The sequence below is a fragment of the Onychomys torridus genome, chromosome 1 (genome assembly GCF_903995425.1).
Source record: "Onychomys torridus chromosome 1, mOncTor1.1, whole genome shotgun sequence".
NCBI lineage: Eukaryota > Metazoa > Chordata > Mammalia > Rodentia > Cricetidae > Onychomys > Onychomys torridus.
Window position 1 is genome coordinate 13,229,902 of NC_050443.1, and position 24,105 is coordinate 13,254,006.

A 24,105-nucleotide genomic window follows, 5' to 3' on the forward strand; every position below is an offset into this window, starting at 1 on the left:
TTTGTAAGATCAAATCAAAATCCTCTCTTTTGAAAACGGGCTCTCATGAGCTCACTATACAGCCAAGGCTGACCTTGAACTCGGGATCCTCCTGCTGCCACCTCCCATGTGTCAGGATTACGGGCTTGTGCTACCATGGCCAGCTATAAGACATTGTACGAACTCTATGAAAACCACAGCGTATTGTGTGTCCTGGCCTGGAAGCTGAGCGTGAGGTGAGGCCATGCAGTGCGCATGAGCAGTACAAAGTGTGTGCACTGCATGCTTGATGTGGAAGTCACCAGTCCACTGTGGGCAGTGCCACTCCTAGTAGGTGATCCTTTGTAGTATAAGAAAGCAGGCTGAGGCCTGGCAGCTTGGTGGCTCACGCCTCTAATCCCAGCACTCGGGAGGCAGAGGCAGGTGGATCTCTGTGAGTTCAAGGCCATCCTGGTCTACAGAGTGAGTTCCAGGACAGCCAGGGTGACACACACACACACACACACACACACACACACACACACACACACACACATGCTGAGCAAGATAACATGGGGAACAAGATAGTAAGCAGCATTTCTTCATAGCATCTGCTTCTGTTCCTGCCTCTAGGTTCCTGTCTTGTTTGAGTTCCTGCCATGAATTCCCTCTGGGATAGACTCTAAACTATAAGCTGAAATAAATCATTTCCTCCCCAAATGGCTTTGGGTCATGGAATTTTATTAAAGAGAGAATAAATGAAGAGTCCTCCATAATGAACAGCTCCCCTGAATCTGCCAGTCAAAAGAACTCCTTCCTTATGTTGCTCCTGTCACACATTCACCCAGTGAACAAATGACAGAGAAAGCTGGGAGTATGAGTGTGGTCACTGCTGTCACAAACCTGACCTGACCATGTGTGTGTGTGGCCAGCTTTTGGAACTGGTTTGTGGGATGAGTGGGAAAATCCAGCTGTGTCTAGAGAATGGACTAACCTGTGGTGGGGAGGAAATGGAGGGAAGACAGCATTCATTCAGCAGCATGGGTTCCATTGGAAGTCAGGTTTACAGTGAGAAGCAAAGAGCAGAGAAGAAGCAGCTGTGACAGGTCCTGCTCTGGTGGGGATGGCTACACATCTCTGGCAGCCAGCAGAACTTGGAGTCATGCTGAGGTACTATTTATACAGAACTCAAGATTCCACGGTGGCCAGGACTGTTGGAGCTCCAATAATGCCACCCATAGGATTTAATGTATACTGTGTTGGGTTTCTTTCTCTTTTTTAAAACATTCTTTTAAAATTGCTTATCAATTTAATTTCCACCCCCCCCCAGTGTGTTATGGTGTGTAAGTGTTAGGACAACTTGCAGGACTTGTCGCTCTTTTTTTTTTTTTCCGAGACAGGGTTTCTCTGTGTAGTTTTGGTGCCTTTCCTGGAACTCACTTGTTAGCCCAGGCTGGCCTCGAACTCACAGAGATCTGCCTGGCTCTGCCTCCTGAGTACAGGGATTAAAGGCGTGTGCCACCACCACCCAGCAAACCTTTTTTTTTTTTTTTTTAGCTGAGGATCAAATCCAGGGTCTTGTGCTTGCCAGGCAAGCGCTCTACCACTGAGCTAAATCCCCAACCCCTTGGCATTCTTCTGTGGGGGTGCTGGTGGTTGCATTAAGGTTTGCAAGGCTTTGGTGGCAGTCATCTTACCTGGGGATCCATCAGACCTGGGTTTTACTCTATTTTTATTTTTTAAATTATTTTATTATTATTGGTTTTTTGAGACATGGTTTCCCTGTGTAACTTTGGTGCCTTTCCTGGAATTCACTTTGTAGACCAGGATGGCCTTGAACTCACAGAGATCCACCTGGCTCTGCCTCCCGAGTGCTGGGATTAAAGGTGTGGCATGCACCACCACCACCACCACCACCACCACCACCACCACCACCACCACCACCACCACCACCTCTATTTTTATTTTTAACTGTGGTTCTCTATCTGTCCTTTTGGGAATGAGAATGCCTACATTGAATCATTCTATATTGGGAGTGTGTAAGTTCCTTTTGTATTTTATAGGGGTTCACAGCTAAGAGTTTCCAGGAGTTTCAAAAGACACTTTAGGTTTTAAAGTGTTGATGATGTTAAGACTATGGGAATTCTTGAATCAAACACATCTTCTGAAAGGGCTACAAACCCTTTGGGGATGGGATATAATATGTATTGAACCTGAAATGTTGCCCCTGGGCAGCCATGTTTTTTGCATTGGACCCCAGCTGGTAGTATGGAGAAATTCAGGAATCTTTTGGATGTGGTCTTCTGGGTGACCTAGTCCTAAATTAGTTCTAGTTTAGCCCCTCCTCTTGTTTGCTGAGCTGTAAACACACGCTAGGATGGAGAGAGATGGGCTAAGCATTTCTTAATTTCATTTGTCTTTTTGGAGAACTAACTCATTTTATTTATTTTTTTAAACTTTTGTATATTTTCTGTGAATGGATGTTTTGCCTCCATGTATGTCTGTGATGCTCATGAAGACCAGAAGGGGACATCAGATTCCCTGTAACTGGAATATAGACAGTTGTGGGCCACCATGTGGTTGCTGGGAATGAGGGACCTCTGCAAGAGCAGCCATTGCTCTGAAACTCTGTGCCATGTCTCCAGCCTCTCACTGATTTTTATGTCCTAGTCTGTGTTATATTAATTTCTATGTCAATCCTTACGATGCCATTCCATATACTGGTTTTGTGTTCATTATTCTTTCTATGATCTTCAAGTCTATCAATAAGTTATTTGAGTTTTCTCTTTTTTTCTGTTTGGTTTTGTTGCAGCAGAGTCACTTGTAACTTGTTATGTATCTGATGTTGACTTTGAACTCTTAATCTTCTTCCTTTCCCTCTTTTCTTGGATAATGGCATATGCCACAATGTCTCTGCCTGAACTGATAATGTGAGCACTCATAGCTATATGCTTTCTCTTAGAATCATCTTTCCTGTATCACAAACCTTTTGAAAATTAGTATTTTAATTTTCTTTTGTTCCTAGGAATTTTTTAGTTTCCTTTCTGGTTTTTCAATAAGACTGATCACTCAAGAGTGTTCTGTTGTTAGATCTCCATGAATTTGTATAGTTTCTGTGTTTTCTCTCATTGTTAATTTATAGTATTATTCCAAATGGTCTTAGAAGGCAGGAGAAGTGTTTTTAATATTCACTAGGACGTGGTGTATGCCTTAAAGTGTGATCTGTGTTAGAGAGCATTACAGGAGATACTGGGTATGTTTATTCCATGTTCCTTGGTGGAATATCATCTCGATATTTATTTATTATTTTTTTTGAGTTTCTTTTCTGAAATCATTTTTTATTATTAAATATGTTTATTTATTAATTTTTTCCCATTTTACATACCAACCCTAGTTTCCCCTCCCTCCCTTTCTCCTGCCTCTTCACCTCCCTCCCACTCTGCCCCCATCCACTCCTCAGAGTGGGTAAGGCCTCCCATGGTAGTCAACAAAGTCTGGCATACCAAGTTGAAGGAGAGCCTAGCCCCTCCCCATTGTATCAAGGCCGAGCAAGGTATCCCACCACAGGGAATGAGCTCCAAAAAGCCAGTTCATGCATCTGGGATAAGTCCTGGTCCTGCTGCCAGGGACCCCACAAACAGATCGAGTCACATAGCTGTCACCCACATTCAGTGGGCCTAGTTCGGTCCCATGTCCTGAGCTGTCAGTCTAGAGTCAGTGAGCTCCAACTAGCACCGGTCAGCTGTCTCTGTGGGTTTCCCCATCATGATCTTGACCACGACCACTACTACTACTACTGCTACTACTACTACTACTACTTCTCCTTCTCCTCCTCCTCCTCCTTCTTCTTCTGAATGTCAACTGTCATTTATTGAAGGAGGGAGGAGGTCTTAAATACAGACTTACAATGGGGGAACCCCAGTTGGCAGAAGTTCGCTTCTGATTTTTTTTTTGAGCTGAGGATCGAACCCCCGGCATTGCGCTTGCTAGGCAAGCACTCTACCATTGAGCTAAATCCCCACCCATGCTCCTGAAGTTTTACAATCTTGCATCTAAGCAGTTAACGCCCAATATGCTGGATTCACAGATGAGGAGCTTCCCTTAAGCATTCAGGAGGGTGGAATCTCACAGGGAATTAGCATAGGGAGGATATCAAGGTCAAGGTCAGCAAGCAAGGCAACAGTTACCCAAAATGGGGGCCAGGAACCTACAGGTCCTCCCCCACCTTTACTAAAAAATGAGCTTCTGACTTAGGTTGCATGGGATGTCAGCAGGTCCCCTTACCCGTCATGGAGACACCTGTCCAGGCCACACAGGTGTTCTGTCTTAGGTTGGTGAGAGCCCCCCAGGCATTACCCATCTCTGAATACTCATTATCATACAGGCTCAATTGTGTGAGAGCTGCAGAGTTGACTGTTGCCAAAGATCTCTAAGTGGCACTGGCTTGCAATCTGTGTGTTTGACACAGAAAAGACCAACAGAAGTCTTAACTCACTCATAGCCAGTAGGTTAAAGGCAACTGAGTCATTCCCTTCCTTAATGAGTCTTACTGAAAATTGGAGACCTTGTAAGATGGTATCCCGATAGCAAATGGAACTTGAGTTTGTAAATTTATAGCTTTCAAAGCCAATCGAAATGTATATAACTATTGATTTCAATTTGTCACGCCCAATAGAATGAAAGATTAATTAACTGTGGTAGCTATTTTTGCTGCCAGGGTCCCCACTGTGCTAGCTGTAGTAACCAGTTATGAAATGGCAATCCCAGAAACAGTAATAGCAGTGGTTGCCACTGTTATACCAGCAACAATGGCAGCAGAGATGTCAAATTCTCTTCTGGAGCATGTGGGTATCCACTGGCATGGACACAACTCCAGGAACACTAAACGCTAAGGCCCATTATTCTTGATCCCAGCATGACCCAAGCTGGCAGCTCTTAATATTGTGATGTTTCATTGAGTGTTGCTCAGTAATTGCATCTCGATATTTATTAAGTCTATTCCATAGTGTGGTTGCACTCTGGTCATCTATTGAGAATGGAGTATTGAAGTTATTCTGTATTATTGTGTCTGTCTATGTCCAATCCTGTTTTGTTTTTTGTTTTTTGTTTTGGTTTGTTTTGGTTTTTTGAGACAGGGTTTCTCTGTGTATCTTTGGAGTCTGTCCTGGAACTCTCTGTAGTCCAGGCTGGTCTCAAACTCACAGAGACTCTCCTGCCTCTGCCTCCTGAGTGCTGGGATTAAAGGCATGTGCCACCACTACCTGGCTTACTTAAAATTTTTGATGGATCATTCCCTTTGTTGGTACCTTATCTCTTAAGGGTAATTTTGCCTTGAAATCTACTTTATATAGGTATAGCAACTCCTTGTTTTTGGCTCCTTCTTGGTATGTTGACTTCCATATATTCACTTTCAGTGTGTGTTTGTGTTTGCCAGTGAGGTATGATTCTTACAGATAATAGTTGTATTGCATTGCCGTGTGTGCACCTGTGTGTGTGCAAAGGCGTGTATGTATGTGTGTATACGTGTCTGTGTTTGTCAGTGAGGTATGATTCATATGGATATTAATTGGATTGTTGTGTTTATGTGAGTGCATGTGTGTTCTCAAAGGTGTGTATGTGTGTGTATTGTGTGCACATATGTGTATGTGCATGTGTGTGTGTGCATTTTAAAAATACAGTCAGCTAGTCCTCCTTCAAGCAGAGCATTGGGGCCATTTTCCTGGAGCTATGGATGAGGTTACTTGTAAACTTGCTATTTTATTTTCCTTGTTGATCAGAATGTCAATTATTCTTCTCTTTCTTTTCTATTCAGATTAGTAATTTACTCATTTGCTGAGTTGGACATGGCTGAATGTTCCATAATTATCCTCATTAGTTATTCTCATGAAAGATGTTCCTGCCAGTGCTGTCATGGTTGAGACTTGCTCCTCTGGTGTGTCTGGTTCCTTTAGTGTCGTCTGCAGCACTAAGTGGTCAGGAATTGATGTCGTTTGTGCTTGTCTAGGAAGAGTTTTACTTCTCCATAGACTTTATTTGATCTCTTATTTTTAAAAATGTGTATAAATGTCTGTGTTGCATGTATTTATGTGCACCATGTGTGTGCCTGATGCCAACAGAGGTCAGAAGAGGGCGTCAGATCTTCTAGAACTGGAATTACAGGTGGTTGTGAACTACCAAGTCGGTCCTGGGAACCTAACCTAGGCCCCCTGCAAGAGCAGCAAGTGATCTTTACCCCTGAGCCATCTCCCTAGCCATTCTCCATTAATTTAAAAAGACTACTTTGCTGAATATAGTGATCTTGTCTGTAGATTATTTACTTTCAGGTTTTGAAACATATTATTCAATGTTTTTCTGGCTCTCAGGGTTTCTGCTGAGGGTTCTTGATACTCTGACAGGCTTGTCTTTGAGTGAAGATTTTTTTCTCTTGCAGCTTTTTGTAATTTTTCTTTGTTTTATAGCCTTAGAATTTTAGGCATTATGTATCATGGGAAGGTCCATTTATGGTCATTTCCCTTTGTGATTCAAAATGGCCTTTTCTACTCCAGTGTCAACTTCTTTCCCTGGCTCTGGCACATTTTCTGGTGGAATTCCATTGAAGAGTTTTACTGGGCTTTTAGTTTGTGTCTTAGATTCTTCTACCCTGGGCATTCTCCAGTCTAGTCTGTTGGTCAAGTCTCAGAATGGGCCAATGGGCTAGGTCAAGGATACTGTCTGTTCTTCCCCACCAACCTTGGGTTTCCAAATACCTGCTGCCTTATCTGCCTTTATGTGTGTGTTGGGGATCCTACTTTGTTTCCACCCCTTTGCAATGTCAAACGCTTTATTGGATGAGCCATCTTATTGGACTCTTCCATATTTCCTTTCCCTCCCTAGCAGCGATCCCATAGTGAACCACATTTACTAGTGTACCATATTTATAGAGTCCACAACCTCCCATGACACATCGGCAGAGCTAAGATCCGGCTTTGAGACATTTACCTCAAAGCTCACTTTTTCTCATTATTATTCTGCTCCCATGGAGAGGTTCTGGCATTGATTGGTTTCAGACTTTATCCAGATTCAGGATAGCCCTTTCAGGATAATTCTCACCCATCCTGTCCTTCTCTAGATGGGGTCAAAACAGAGCCAGTTACTGGGGCAGGAGCAGAGCTGGGAAGAGCTGTGAACTCCTATCTAACATCTTTCTGTTGGGCAAAGTGTTTCCATCCCAAAGGTGGGAAAATAAAAACAGTGTGAGCATGTTCTGAGTCTGGGTGTTTTCTTTTCTGTTCTTTTCTTTTTTCTTTCTTTCTTTTTTTTGTTTTTTCAAGACAGGGTTTCTCTGTGTAGCTTTGTGCCTTTCCTGGAACTCACTCTGTAGACCAGGTTGGCCTCGAACTCACAGAGATCCACCTGCCTCTGCCTCCCAACTACTGGGATTCAAGGCGTGCGCCACCACCGCCTGGCTGGGTGTTTTCTTATAGATTGTGAAGAGTGTGAAGGATAAGAGGAGACACGGAGGATGAAGGGGTAACAGAGAGAGGCTCCTACCTCTTCCCTGAGCAGCACTAATACTGCCTGAAGCTTGTGGAATTAAGAGCTCTCCTCCAATCCATGCTGAACTCCAAGTCAACAGAGAGAAGTCAGTGTATTCAGGAGTGTCTCCTAGTAAGGCACCTTAGGGGGAGGATAGGGCTGTCTCCTAGATCAAGGCACAACTTAGGGGGAGGACTAAGGTGTCTCCTGGATCAAGGCACACCTTATGGGGAGGACTGGGGTTTGTTTGCAACTGTGGACATGGGCTGTGGAGTTCCTTCCTCCCTGCTCTTTACAGAAAACCAGACTGTACCCCAGAGATTGGTTCTGATGTTACAAGAAGCCACTTACCAACTATTGTAATTTCTTTGACTTTGAAATCATTGCGGCCAGTTGTTGGGTTGTTGACATGGCAGGTATATAATCCACTATTACTTATGTTGACCTTGTGGATAAAGACATCTTGTCTAGAACTCCAGTGTTCTCCATTGACATTCCAGGAATACTGTGCTTTGGGGTGAGAGGTCGCCTGGCAGGATAGCCACAGGTTTTTCCCTTCCTCAAAGTATTTGTCTGGGGGAAATATTTGGGGGGTATCTGGGCCATCTGGAGGAAACAGAAAGACACACAATGCTATGAAAGGATAAAGAAAGTTCCTGGTTTGTAGGTCAGTGCATCCCTGAGTCAGGTGACAGCCTTTCTTTACAATTATCTGAAGTAGGGCTATCAATTAGATCCATTGTAAAGCAATTGTCTCAAAGGACTCGGGTCCCTCTCTAACATTCCAAAAGCACACATGGAGGATATCACCCACACCCTGTAAATTAAAACCTTAAACACGTGGCCTGCCCTGATTTCCATCACTCAGAGTGATCCCGAGCCTCTCCAGAATAGAGCTACCCCTCTGCCATCTGTCCAAGGCTTGGCCTGCAAGGATGTGCTTGGAGCAGATGGTGTTGGCAGTCTGGTTAAGGGACAAGAATCAGTGTCATGGATCTGAGCATTGGATGTGTGTTGAGCAGCTGATGTGAGAGAGAAATAGAAGTTACTCACAGAAAACATCCAGAGTGAATGGGTTACTTCGAAAGGCACCCAGTGGGTTCTGGACTTCACACTCATAGCGTCCTTTGAAATGTCTGGAGACCTTGAGTAAAGTGAGAGTTGCATTACCCCGGGACAGGCTGATGTTGCTGTTACCTGGGAGTTCCTTACCATTTAGCCGCCACATGTAGGTTGTTTTCAGGAAGGGAGGGTCACAAGTTAATTCAACAGTGTCTTGCCCCTCCATAGCTGTGGTCCCATTGCTTCTTATGGAGGGTTTGGATAACTGAGCTGTGTAGACAACAGAGAAAAGAATGATCTGTGTGGTACTGGATACCCAGTGTTCTGTCTATAAGGGTGGGCCTTTCTCCCCACAGACAGGTGCCTGAGGCTCTGGGGACTCAGCTGCTGGGGTTACCTGCACTGGGTGTGGGAGGAGTACTGGCTTTCTCACCTGTGAACTGAGCTGCAGTGTTTGCTTATGGACTGACCCAGGAACTGCAGCAGCAGCCCTGCCTGGCTCTCCTGGTCCCCACTGCCTGACTTTAGGCCATGGGTTGCCTGGCTCCCTGCAGCTGGGTTGCTCTCCCCTGCTCAGCCTGAGTGTGACTTAAAGCAAGCCTCATATTGGCTCAGTGGTCATCCTGGATCCCAGTGTCAGAGTGAAGGGGACAGACAGAATCATGCTCCTGTTTTTAAGAGGAATGGCTCTCTAGAGTGTAGTTAAGTCTTAGGCCAAAGTCTGAATTCCTTCAGGGTGACACATGGTTCTTCTGTAGAGGAATCTGTGAGTCCTGCTACAGGGACAGAACTGCACAGGGAAGCCTGCCTCATCTGTTACATTAAATGTAGAAAAAGACCATGTTGTATTAGTAAGTTTCAAAGAGTGGATGTCTGCAGCTGCTCTGGAGAGTGACAAGGCAAAGTGAACAGGATCCAGCAAATGCATGTGAAATGGCTTTCTCCATTTACTTTTGACCCCATAAACACAATTCCAGCTGTATCAAATTCTCCCAGCTGGGGTAAATTGCCAACACACTCCTAGATTTGAGTTGACAACAGCATTGGCATGTCATAGTATAACTCACTGTTATAATAGTGATATCCTTAGAACACAGTTGCATATGGAAGTGGGTTAGCCCAAGCCAGCCCTGGTTGAAATCACTTCAATTCACTATAGTGATTTACAGAAAGATTATTATTCTGATTATTTACAGAAAGACTGAGGCTGGAAGCCACAAAGCTCCTAGCCCCTTTCCAATATGTCACTACTTCCTAGAACCTTCAAGAGGTTCTCTGCCCTGGGTGTGGCTTATATCACATGCCAGCCATAGAAAGAGCCTGGGTCAGACACAGGCAGCTAGACCTCTGGCTAATGGTGGAGCCTCATAGAAGCTTCTGCTCTGCTGTTTTCTGTGTCCACAGTGTCGGGGGTGGTGGGGGTGGGGTCTGGCTGCAGGTGTTGGTAGGAAGGGAACTGGACAGTCAGCCACTGCTGAGGGAAGGTAAGAGAGAAGCAAGCTGGGCAAGGGTGTTGTGAAATATTATTTTAACTAGACAAAGTTGTGTTACAGTTGTATAGGCTGCAGAACATTACTGTAATTGTGTAAAGATGTGTTACATTTGTTTTTGCTGCATTTGTTTAATGATGTAAGGGTGTGTGTGATTATGGAAAGATGTGTAGCATCTGTTTCACCTTGACTGCCTAAGGCACCTAATTTGTCTAATAAAGAGCTAAACAGCCAATAGCTAGGCAGAGAACAAATAGGTGGGGCAGAGAGAATAAATAGAAGAAGAAATGTAGGCCAGAGAGAGAAAAGTAAGAGGAGGAGGAGAGACATGCCCAGGACAAGAAGCCAGGCAGCTACCAGCCAGAGATAGATACAGCAAGAAAGTAACAAAGAGGGTAAAAAGCACAGAGGCAAAATGTAGATAAAGAGAAACAGATTAAAATAAGAGCTAAGATAAGGCCAAGCATTCATAACTAATATAAAGTCTCTGTATGATTTGGGAGCTGGTTGGTGGCCCCAAAGAAAAAGCCTGGTACACAAGGGAGGTACAGTCCCACTTGTAATAAGAGAGGAAAGTGATGGGCAACTATCAGAGAGATTGAGGGGTCTCACAGTGACTTCTGAGCCCCCACAGACCACAAGCTCCACAGCTACCTCAGGAGCAAACCAGAAACTCTGAACTAGAAGTCAGCTTGTGAAATGGCCCCTAGGGTAGCCTTAGGAGCAGGTGTTCACAGGAATGGCACAGGATCTGCCTCCAGTGTGGACAGAGTGGGTGTGTCCAGAGCTCTAGACTCTATATGCATTGCAGCATCTAAAAAGCTTGCAGGCTCATTCGCTCACTCACTGCTCCTCAGTACAGAGTCTGAGCTGGTCCAGAGCTCTTGGCAGTCTTCCCATCCTGACCTTCCAAGTGCTGGGACTGAAGGCTAATGCCATCTTGCCTGACTTTCCCCGATTCTTTATCACACAACTATTAGGAGTTGTCTATACTTTGGGACCTGTCCTGGTTCCAGGGTACAGTAGAGAGGGAAAAAAAACTGCTGTTTTCTTTATCCTCTAAAGGGAGCTCTCTCTCCACTCCCGCCCATCATTCAAAGAGATATCTGATTTTAAGTAGAATAAGCTAGCATGTAGCTGGAGGAGATAGCCAAGACATTTTCCTGATTCTTGTGATTCTGTTGCAGAATAAAAATGATTATGTATGTACTCTAACCCACACAACAGTCTCTCCCAAGCTTCTTGTCTGAGGAAAGCACCCGACCCAGCAGCTCCACAGGTGCCTCAGAGGAAAAGGAAACCCAGTCGTAGGCGAGGACTGTGCTGATGGCAAACATCTCATCCTCTGCCCATCGCTCATGCCTTGTGTGGCCCAGATTCAGCAGCTGCATTTCCCCACGCTTTGTTTCCTTTCAGCAGGGTGGCTGTGGTGGGGATTACTGTCTTGTCTATAGATGACCCTCACTGTGCTCACAGTCACCTGATCTTGGTAAAAAGACCTAATGTGTGAGGACCCAGGTCCCTCAGCCAGTCCTTGACTGAGTCCTCAGGATCTTCCTCAGAGCCATGGTCTCTGGGATGGGGACCAGATGTGGGCAGACTTCCCCTTCATGCTAGCTGCTCTCTGAAGTGTGGATGCAGGGGAAGAAGTCTCCTCTTTTCCAGTCTGTTTTCACCATGTGTGTCCTCCACTAAGTGCTCAAAGCCTAGTAAGTGACCATGATGCAGAGAAGATGACTGAAAGTGTGTGTGTGTGTGTGTGTGTGTGTGTGTGTGTGTGTGTGTGTGTGTGTGTGTATGTAATACAATGAGCCCCACTTAGCTGCTAGAGACCGCAGGGAATTGCGGGAATCACTTACGGTATATGGAGACTTCCACAAGCATTGATTTTTGGTCAGACTCTGCAGAATGGATATTTAGGTTATAGATTCCAGATTGCTTCAAGGTGACATTCTGTAACATCAAGGATCCATTAGGGTATAGTGTTTCTCTGCCACTGTGTAGCTTTCCTTGTTTGGTTTCTTGAGATTTTATTTCATGCGTTATAATTAGATCTTTGTCCAGTGGCTCTTTCCCTTTGAACCAGTGATAGGCTGAAAGGTTGTCTGGCAGACTGTGAGCAAGTAGAAGGACATTCTTCCCTTCAAGGACAGCAGGTGGTACTGCCTCAATGGCAGGTGCAGCAGCCGTGGGCATGTTCCATATGGTTAAAAGTAAGGCTATGAGGAAGAGAGAAAGACACCAATATGTGGACCTGTGTCATGAATAGTTGTTCAACAGGTATGTGTTCTCACACATGTGTATGTGTGTGTATACATGTTTGTGTGTTGTGTATGGTGGGTGGTGTGTGTATATGTGTGTAGTATATGTGTGGTGTGTATATGTGGTGTGTGTATATGTGTGTGGTATGTGTATATGTGTGTGTGGTACATGTGGTGTGTGTATATGTGTGTGATATGTGTATATGTGTGTGTGGTACATGTGGTGTGTGTATACATGTTTGTGTGTGTGTGTGTGTGTGTGTGTGTGTGTGTGTGTGTGTGTTTCCCTTCACCCCTGCCACTGTTGAGGTCATCAGCATGATCTCTATTCCCTGAGCTCCTTCACCTTCTCCCTCTTGTCTGCAGTAGAATTTTTTGCTAGGTGTCTTCACTGATTCACTCTTCTCTGTCCTAAGATGAATACTCACCTTTTATACTGACCCAACGTGGTGGGGAGTGGATGAAGTCCTTGAGTAAATGTGTGTTATTGACACGACCACAGCCATATCAAGGACCCCAATGTCCCAGATCCATGAGAATGGCAATACCTTTCTGGGGGTATGCTCAGAGATGGCAAAATCTTTTGGTCCATATATAGAATTCCAAATGATTGACCTTTAGCTAAAGCCAGTGTATGTATGTAGACACTGTCAACCATGGCTTCCTCCTCCTGAGACTCTTCCTTCTGCTGAGATGAACCAACCCACCTCATCCTTTTCCTGATATACCCTATTAACTTGCCTCCTCAACTTAGGTGTATAACATAAACTCTAGGCCTCTGCTAGTATGTCTCCATCAGAGCACATGGCCCACCAGATGCCAGTTTTTCTGTACCATGTGCCTGTGTGTCTGTCCAATTTCATGCCCTCGTCACCTTAGTCAGGTTTTCAGGATTCTGCCTTGTGGGATGCTGCGCTGTCTTTACATTCTGACCTTTCCCTGCTCTGTCTGCCCATGTCTTTTGCCAATCATGGAGCTCACTTTCTCAATGCCTTTGCTGGTTTGTCTTCCTGACTAGAATCATGTCTCTATGAGGATGGGGATTAATTTGATCCAGCTGTCACCCCAGTGCCAATAATAGGCTCAGATACCTGTGTAGGAATGAAGAAATGTTCCCGGGACCCTGTATGTTGAAAGGTTAACTTTGTAACTGTGGACAGTATTTACTGGGCCAGGTATTTTTTTTTTTTTTTAGTTACCTTGTGTGGGCATCCCTGCAAGCATTCCAGCTGGCAGGGAAACAATCTAAGTGAGTTAAGAATGAAACTTGGTTCAGCCTGACTTAGTTAGCTGGTGCTGGGCCAAACTTCTGGATTCTGACACTAGCTGGTTTATTTTAGCCATATTTAAGCACAGCACAATTGTGGGGAAAAAAACTTTCCTGATGACAATGAACTCAGTTCCAAGTGTACAATGAACTTAAGGCATGTTTATGTTGAGATCATGTACAAAGTACATGTGACTTCTTCCATAAAGATGGGTTCTGTTGACTCAGAAAAGATGCTCAAGATACAAAGGTCTAGGGAGCTTGACTGATGTAAACATAATGCCTGTGGGAGTCAACATTGTCCTTGCCCTAAGATAACCCAGAAGTCACTTAGGCTGTTGTAAAATACAAGTGACATCTCGCACAAGGATAGTTTTATGGATTGAGAAACAATGCTCAAGACTTAGGGAGAGAATCTGGTATAAACAAATACAATACCCTGGGGAATTTGGTTGAAGACTGGCCCTGGAGATAGCAAAGATCACCAGGTCACAAACTACATTTTCCCCAGCATTCCAGGAGGAAGACAGGTAAACGTTTCCTTCCTTTGAGAGATAAGCATGCCTGTTTAACTTTTTTCAGCTCTTCCAGTGCTCATTTGTGTGCACAAGGACTTTTACCCTCTACGGCCTTGACACTTTGTGAGAGTCAGTCTTGAGAATATAGAGGCCGCTGGGGATTAATCTGGAATAGAGATAGGGAGTCTCTCCTCTCTTCACCAGTTCCAGTCTTGAGCACTTCCTGTTGCTGAGCCTCTTGTCCCTCTATTTGTCCTTTCCCCCTGGGACTAAAAAGAAGCTATTTGTCCCTTCCTAGGGTCCTATATTTTCCATGACACTCCAGCCATGTAGGGAGCAGAGAAATCCCTGAGTGAATGTGTGCTGTTGACATGGCATGATCATGTCAAGGACAGCATAACTTCAGGCTCAGAAGGGTGGCAAATCCTTCCTCAAGGGGACTAAGTGGGAATTTGACATTGTGTGTAGAAAATGTTCACATAGCTCTCTCTCCCCCACGGATGTTTATGGCCTGAAGATTGCTTCCCTAAAGAGACTGCTCCTAGATTACTGTTGCCTTGACTCAACTGTTCTCTACAAACCCCATCTCCTTGTTCAGCTGTATGCAATAGCCCCGCTTCTCTGTTCAATTCTATATAATAAACACACTGTGCTCCTGAGTGCTGGAGTTTCTCCATCAGAGATCCCATTACACCCGATCCCAGCTTTCCTGTGTGTCTGTGTGTTCATCTGTCTTTTCCTTATTCCCTCTCCATCCCAGTCTGGTCCATCCCTGGAGCTGTGCTAGAATGGCACAGCCAGTCTTTCATGTTCCCGCAAACTCCCAAGGTTGTTCCCCTCACCTGTAAGCAGGAGCCCCTGCCAGGGGACACGTGTTGGGAGAAGGGCTGAGAAGGTCTCCATAGTCTGTTGTCTGCTTTGTCCTGCCTCTATGGAAAAGAGCTCAGGCTTCAGAACTTCTTCCAAAGCCTGATGGTCTGATGTCAGTTCTGTTGTCCTTTGTCTCTCTGACCTGAGCTCATTATGGGGCTGGACCTTTCAGGTCACATGGGCTGGTGACAGGACCTGTTGTTAGGACTCTCGCCTGTCCCCTACCCATTTAGACCTGCCTCATTTGTTCTCAGTTCTCCATCCCCCACACACTGATCAGAGTCCTTGTCAACTGTCCACCCAGTCACTGATCTCCGCTGTGTCCTTGGTCTGGGGGCTGCCCTCATCACAGAGGGAGGCCTTGGAGCCCCAAACTAAGGGTGTGTTTCCTTTTGTGACCCAGAAACCCAGCAGGTCACCTGGTCTCAGTGTCATCTAGTGCTCTGGGACAGTGGGACTTACTCTCAGCAGGAAGGTGTTAGGGGGTGGCTCTAGGGCAGACAAATGGGCTGTCTGGATCATGACTGGTTTGAAAGACCAGTCCTTTATCTGTCATCAGATTGGTCTATGTTCCTGGACAGAAATTTAGGAACAGAAAGAGATTTATGTCCTGAAAGTGCAAGAGGAGGTGACCTGGATATACCAGAAATGGGAGAACATGGTGGTGGGCAGTTTGATAGAACCGGGCTCTACTATCCTCAGTAGAAGGTGCAGAGAGACTCTTTCTGTGTATTGGCTGAACTGAGTCTCAGGTTTGCTCATCCCCTCTCTGACCTTATGGGAAACCTCGGTCCTCTGCTCAGGTGACTTTCCTGTAATCTTTCCCTGTGGGTGATGCTTGAAGGTAATGGAGTGCACAGCTCAGGGAAAGAAAAGGAAGAGCAGAGTAGGAACCTTTGAGGGACATGTGGTTTGTTAGGACAAAGAATGGGAACCAGGCTATGAATGCACAACTTGATCCAAAGCCAAGTTCACGTCTTGCTGAACATTAATTTATGTCATGAGAAGACCCCCTTTATGTCATGAGAAGACCCCCTTTATGTCATGAGAAGACCCCCTTCTGGTTTCAAGGGCTGCAGCAGGAATGCTGACCAGGCACCCATTCTCTGACCTGCCCTGAATGCTGCCTGGTACAGGTGGGCTCTGACTTCCAGGCTGCAGCCTGGTCATCCTGACCCTCTTCACTGTGCTATCCCTTGGTTGCTGGGCTCCAGTCTGTGCAAGGAAAGTTAGGGAGATCATGCTAGCTGTCTTGAGATCACTGGTCCAGAGCAGGAGAACTAGAGGGATGACTGGTATTAGAGGAGCTTTGTGCCCCTAGGGTTTCAAAGAAAAATCTGGGTATATGTCTTTTTAGCTTTAATATGGAGTTTGTGGGGTCTTTTATATGTAAAATCATATCATCTGCAAATAAAGCTTAAAAAGTACATATGAAGAGAGAAGTGGACCAGCTTGGCTTTATGGATTCAGTCAGCTGATGATATCATTCATGAGGGGTCTGAAGATTTTCTGGGTAGATGGGTGTATGTTTATAAATCTTCCCTATGGTCTGTAGAAGAAGTTATATAGCATATGTAACATGAAATGTATTTAAATCCATTCAAATATACAAATCAATGGTATTAATTATATTAGAATGTTTCCCTGTCTCTACTATTTTCAAAATTTGTCATCTCAACAGGCTTTCTGTTGCCAATAAACAATGACACCTTATGGCTTCCCTATGTCAGGCCCTGTAAACTTGGAATTTGTTTTCCTTATGTGACTTTGTATATTCTTGGACTTTTATTTAACTGTAATTATACAAGGAATCCCATTTTGTTTCTGATTTATTTCATCCAGGTATTTTTAGATATATTCAACTTGTGGCTTGTATCTGAACTTTGTCTTGTGTGTTTTTTTAATTGCATTTATTTGGCAGAGGAGTGGGTAGGTGGGGCTGCCACAGTGCTCTTTAGTTTCAGCATGTGGGTTCTGGAGATCAAATCCAGGGCACCAGGCTTGGAGATAGTCACTTTTACATAGTGAGCCATCTCAGCAGGCTCCAAGAACTCTGTCTTTGTATGGCTGATACATCTTGAAATGTGTGTACGCTTCTCTATTCACCTGGTGATGGATGCTTGGGCTGTGACCAGGAGTCTGTAAGTATCCAGCTTGCACATGAAGCTCTAGTGCAATTTTGAGCATATTTTCCACAGTGGGAGTGCCGGGTGGCTGTCTGTGTTCAGCTGTTAGGAGCTCAGTAGTGTTTCCCACAGGGGCTCACCTTTCAGATTCCCTTAAGTCATGCCCAAGGAATGCATTTTTTTCCACATCCCACCAATGTTTGTCATTGAGTTGTTTGAGGTGTCGAAGAAACCTTGTTAGGTGTGGAGTGGGGTCTCATTTGAGTCTGATTTGTGTTTTTGAAGTAGAATAAGGTAGAAAAGGCCAATTGTTGGGTCCATATTTATTGATTTTTCTTAAGGCACTGCCTATACTGCCTATTTGTCAAGCATGCCTTCACTGGCTACCTGAAAAGGAATGACCTGGAGGAATAGCCAAAACAATGGCCACTCCCCTTAACTACCTGCTGACAGCCACACGATTGTGTAAAATCTTACTTCCCACCCCACCTTGTGGTTTTAGAGTGTAAAATGAGAATACAAACCAGACCTGGCGTCAAAACCTTTCAGGAGCTGTCCTGGGGTCAGTCCACTGGTGACATTACCTCTCTTCCATTCTCATTGGTGTCCTAGTGATTATTCAGGAAGGGTCCCTTGACATTTTCATAATGACTGATGATACTGAGTGCCCTCTCCTGTACCAACTAGCTATTTGTACGTCTCTGGAGACATGTCTACTTAAGTCTTTCCCCATGCTAGGATTATCATGCATTATATAAAGTAGTGGCTTATAATCATACATGCATAGAACACACTTTGATGAACTCACCCTCCCGTGTTGCCCTCTGTCCTTCCTGTTCCCCCCTTTACCCCTCCACGTCTCTGCTAGTCCCCTTCCCTCTCGTTTCCTTCCCATGCTCTAAGTTCTGTATAGGAGAAAAAACTTATGAGACTCATCTAAGTATGGCTTATTTTGTTTAACATGATGTTCTCTAGTTCTATCCAGTTCTCTGCAAATGACTTAATTTTCTTCCTTTGGCTGAAGAATACTCCATTGTGAAATACATTATGAAATGTATTCCATATTTTCATAAAAAATACTTAAATTTTGTGTGTGTGCACATATGCATGTGTGCACGGGCAAGTGTGTGTATGTGCATGTGTGTGCTTGTGTGTACATACTTGGTCTAGATCTCCATGCCTTACAAATGCTGTACGAGTACTATATCACTGAATTATGTCCATAGTCCTTATAATTTGATTATTTTTTTGTATTGAGGTGGGGGTCTATCTTTGTTGCTCAATATGGTCTCAAAATACTGGCCTCAAGTAACCTTCTCCAGTCAGCATTATGAGTAGTTGAAATTACAGATAGCACATCACCACACCTGGTCATAAGTTAGTTTGGGTAAATGTGTGCATTCATGGAGTAACCCCATGAGTAAGATGTAAAATATTTCTTCCTCTACCAAGTTCCTCTGAGTATCTTCTCAGTTAATTCTGCCCCTGAGTTTGAGTTCTCAGCAACATTAATTACACCTATCTATTCATGGCAGCATTGAAATGGCATTTAAACAGTGCTCCTTCATATTTGATCCCAGGGTGTGCCACTAAGCCCAGCAAGATTCATCCATTTTATTTTGCAAGACCTTTAGCCCATTAACTGCAGACAAGCACCAAAGTCCTAGAGAGACTATGGAGACAAGAACATATCTCAATATATAAAGACCCTATACAACAGGCGAGCAGCGAACATCATGCTATGTGAAGGAAAAACCTGAAGCATTTCTACTAAAAGCAAAGCAAGACAAGGATGTCCACTCTCGTAGTAGGAAGCTGTTTGAGCCATGCCCTGGAGCACTGCCCCTAGTGAGGTAGCAGGTACCTATTACACCTGCCTATGACCTTGAGGTACATGCCACTGGGGGATCCTTAAGACCTGGCATGCATGTACCCACAGTCTCTTGGCTTTGTGACCTCATGGTTTTGGATGCTGAGTCAGACCAGGGCAGAACCCACCAGAGAACTGCATTGGAACATGGCTCACCTCTCCAGGATTCTGTGACCAATACCTTTATTCTGGTTGTGAGTTAACCCCCAAATAAATTCCTTTGATCATTAAATAGGCTCTGTGGATTAATGTCATTACTCTCTCCACTCCCATTCAATGTAATACGTGAAGACTTAGAGCAATGACAACAGATGGCGATACAAGGGATACAGATAGGAACGGAAGAGGTCAAAGTGTCCTCATTTGTAGATATTATGTACCTTAAAGACTCCAGAAAACTCTGACAGCTTACAAACATGCTCAGCAATAGCAGGTTACAAAATTAATACCAAAATCAGTAGCCTTCCTGTATACCCAGAATGTACACACAGAGAATGAAATAAGGAAACAATACCATTCACAATAGCCTCAAAAAGATCTTGGGATGAACCTAACCAAGGAACTGAAAGACCTCTATAACTTCAGAACACTGAAGGGAGAAATGGACAAAGACACCAGAAGTTGAAAATACCTACTCTATCATGTCCCCATTAATCTCATCATGTATAATTTTCAACTGGGCAGCAGCAAATCCTACCCGAAGGTCCAGCACAAGGAAAAGAATAACGGAGCTCTTCACATGTGTCCATGCCCTTCTCACCACTTTGGATTTGTAGAATTAGTGAAGGGCATGGCTTCTGGGCCTTCCAGTTGTGAAGGATCAGGTTTACACAGCATACCCACTTTAGCATTGCAGTTTTCCTGAGCCTCAACACTACGCCGACAGATAAGAGGCATCTCCAACTCTTTTCAGTAGACCATCCTATGACGAATACTTCAGCCAACCAGTCAAACTTTGGACACCTTCAAAGAACTGCTTTTTTTTTACTTCAGCCATATTAAAGATAGAATTGCCGTGGCTCATATTGATAAACTCAGCTTGATGGAATTCCTTCCACAATCATCCCCTACCCTTACCATCCATTCCTATACACATATTCCCCAGACTTTTCCTTGAATGAAGTAGCAAACTCATTAAGCTCATTAGTGTTGTGGTGCATCTCCTCATGGACTACACTTTCTATTTCCCCTCTAGGAGCCTGCTTTGCTTAAGTCTGGTTACAGGTATAGAGGCAACTATAGGTGGGCCCTGAGGGGCAGCAGTATTGTCTTGCCTGGCATTTCCTTCAGGGAAAGTCACTGCTGGTATAACAGACAAGGAAGGGTTAATTTCCTCAGCAAATGTGGAGGAGGCAATATTGCAGTGAGTGTTTGTGGGGAGGCATGGTCTCCAAAGGATGAGATATACCCTTGAGAATCTGAGGTTTCAAAGTCCTCTATCTCAGTAGCATCTTTCTAAGTATCTCCATCCCAAGTTACAGGATCCCACTCCTGGTACCAGTCTGTATTCATCAGAATTCTCTAAAGGAACAGATACACACACACACACACACACACACACACACACACACACATGCAGGTGTACACACACATTCACACAAACAAGTGCACACAGACAATATGATAAGATGATCTTGAGAGTTGTGGTGGGCAGTACAAGGTCACTCAATGGTGTCAGTATGAAGGCTAGGGTGGTAACTCAGTGGTGGAGTGTGTGCCAAGGTCTAAATAAGCATGTTTAACCCTAAACAAGTCCTGGTATCCTCACAGCCTATAGTTGTGTGATGGGAGGCAGGGGAAAAATGCTGTAGCATTTGGGATTTATCCAGATCACTAGGTCCATTGTTTGCTAGTGAGAAGGGGGCCTATAGGAGAGCTGGAGATGGGGAGGGGTGAGAATGGATGAAGGGCTGAGGAACTTCAGCACACCACAGTGTTGGCTTTGGGGTGAAGGAAGAAGCCACAGCCCAGGAGAGTAGGCATCCTCAGGGAAGGACTGTCAGTGGTGGCCCTAGTGTGTGAGGAGGCTTCAGGTGGCCATCCTGTGGGCCGTGTTGGGGAAAAGACAACTTGTCCTGCCTTCATGAAGCATAGAGAGGTTTGTGTTGAGAGCCAGGAGGCTCTGTGTGGACACTGGTGTTTGGAGAAAGAAGGTTTGACAGTGAGACCCAGTCTGGGGTGATGTGGACAATGACAGGGTTGGTAGTGTAAAAACTAAGGGCAATTCTTGCAGGACATTTCTGGGGGCTTGAATATGTATATACCCCACTCCGCTTGGTTAATCTGATGGACCTGCTTGGTGTGTTCACAAAAGTGAAGATGTCCTGAGCACTGGCTTGTGGGCAAAGGAGAAACTCAGTGTCCAGAGCAGGCCACCCTGGAGTGTGAGAGAGTGAGGACCACTGGGTGCTGTCCTGGCTGCAAGGCTCATGAGAATTGCGCTCCACCTGGTGCATAGTCCCTGATTTCCACCCTGGCTGCAGCTCTTGCCTAACCTGGAGCAGCTGTTAGTTGATGTTTCCCCGTGTGACAGGAGAGAGTCTCAATGCAATTCCGTGTGGCTATCTGCCAAGACAAGTCTCTGTGAGAACAGACAGGCAAAGTGATGGGAATGGGTCTCTCTTTGGTTCTTTTTCCAGTGACCACTAGGTCCTTCAATATCCATGAAATCCACCGTCCGCCCTTTTTTTGAAGACAGGGACCTCAATTTTTCCCATCCAGAGCCAGGGTGGCCAGCCAAAGTCACAAAAAACACAAGTGGTCTACCTTCCCAAGTCCCAGAGCCCCCTCCAGACTCAGTTTCCATCTCTGACCTACCTACTGTTGTCTGGGTGCTCAGGAGAACCACACTTGTCCCCCACACAGCTGCTTCTGGAAGATTCTAAGGAGCCTCAGCTTCTGTGTGGTTGATCTGGTCACAGATGTTCATGCCAGGTTTTAATGTTCTTGAAGACAGAAGAATTTCTGAGCCTGTGTCCTCCTGAGAATGGTATCTAGCATCTCCAGGCTCTGACTTACCCAGAGAACCGCTCTGCCCTGGCCTGCAGTGCTGAGAGCTCTGTCCCTAGCCCCTTCCTCCTCTGTTAGGAACCTATAGTGTCCCTTCACTGTCAGTTCCAAAATCTCAAAGTTCAGCCATATGTGGAGTGGGACAGGCTCTGGGTCACTGGGACAAGAGACTTTTATCACCCTCATTTAGCACACAGACAGATAGAAGTGGCTGCCCTGGGAATGGGGTTAGAGGCCTCTGTAGGGGAGACAGAGATGTAAGGTGACATGGAGGGAGGTTTTTAGTTACTTGCTTTAGCTTAACCTTGAAAACACAAACAAGAGACTCAATAAAGCTTGTCACAGAATGAATTACATAACAGTTTACAAGTTAGTAGCTTTTTTTATTTTATAATTTAATTTAATTTTACATATTAGCCATGGATTCCCCTGTCTTCTGCCTCCCCCGCAGCACCTCCCCTCCATTCCCATCTCTTCCAGGGCAAAGACTCCCCTGGGGATTCAGTTCAACCTGGTAGATTCAGTACAGGCAGGTCCAGTCCCCTCCTTCCAGGCTGAGCAAAGTGTCCCTGTGTAAGCCCAAGGTTCCAAACAGCCAGCTCATGCACTAAGGACAGGTCCGGGTCCCACTGCCTGGGTGCCTCCCAAACAATTCAAGCTATTGAATTGTCTCACTTATCCAGAGGGCCTGCTCCAGCTGGGGGCTCACAGCCTTTGGTTCATAATTCATGTGCTTCCATTCATTTGACTATTTGTCCCTGTGCTTTTTCCAATCTTGGTCTCAACAATTCTCGCTCATACAATCTCTCCTCTTTCTTGCCAATTGGACTCCTGGAGCTCCACCTGGAGCCTGGCCATAGATCTTTGCATCTGCTTTCCTCAGTCATTGGATGAGATTTCTAGCATGACAGTTAGGGTGTTTGGCCATTCAATCACCAGAGTAGGTCAGTTCGGGCTTTCTCTCGACCATTGCCAGTAGTCTACAGTGGAGGTATCTTTGTGGATTTCTGGGGGCCTCTCTAGCACTTTGCTTCTTCCTATTCTCATGTGGTCTTCATTTATCATGGTCTCTTATTCCTTGTTCTCCTTCTCTGTTCTTGATCCAGCTGGGATCTCCCGCTCCCCTAAACTTTCTTTCCCTCAAACCTTGCCCTTCATTACTCCCACTGTCGTCCAGGTTGTTCATGTAGATCTCATCCATTTCTCTGTCATTGGGTGATCCCTGTGTCTTTCTTAGGGTTCTGTTTTCTAGGCAGCTTCCCTGGAGTTGTGAGTAGCAGTCTAGTCATCTTTGTTTTACATCTAGTATCAACCTATGAGTGAGTACATACCATGTTTGTCTTTCTGAGTCTGGGCTACCACACTCAGGATGATTTTTTTATGGATCCATCCATTTGCCTGCAAACCTCATGATGTCATTGTTTTTCTCTGCTGAGTAGTACTCCATTGTGTATATGTACCATATTTTCTTTATCCATTCTTCAGTTGAAGGGCATCTAGGTTGTTTCCAGGTTCTGGCTATTACAAACAAGGCTGCTATGAACATAGTTGAGCAAGTGCCCTTGTGGTATGATTGAGCATTCCTTGGGTATATGCCCAAGAGTGGTATAGCTGGGTCTTGGGGGAGACTGATTCCTCATTTTTTTCCTTTTTTTGGGGGAGGGGCTGAGGATTGAACCCTGGGCCTTGCGCTTGCTAGACAAGCCCCCTACCACTGAGCTAAATCCCCAACAATTCCTCATTTTCTAAGAAAGCGCCATATTGATTTCCAAAGGGGCTGTACAAGCTTGCATTCCCACCAGCAGTAGAGGAGAGTTCCCCTTGCTCCACATCCTCTCCAGCATAAGCTGTCTTCTGTCCTTTTGATCTTAGCCATTCTGACAAGTGTAAGGTGGTATCTTAGAGTTGTTTTGATTTGCACTTTGAGCAATTTCTTAAATGTCTTTCAGCCAGTCAAGCTTCCTCTGTTGAGAATTCTCTGTTTAGTTCTATAGCCCTTTTCTTAATTGGACTATTGGGCATTTTGATGTCTAATTTCTTGAGTTCTTGATATATTCTGGATATCAGCCCTCTGTTAGATGTGGGGTTGGTGAAGACCTTTTCCCATTCTGTAGGCTGTCACTTTGTCTTGTTGACCGTGTCCTTTGCTCTACAAAGCT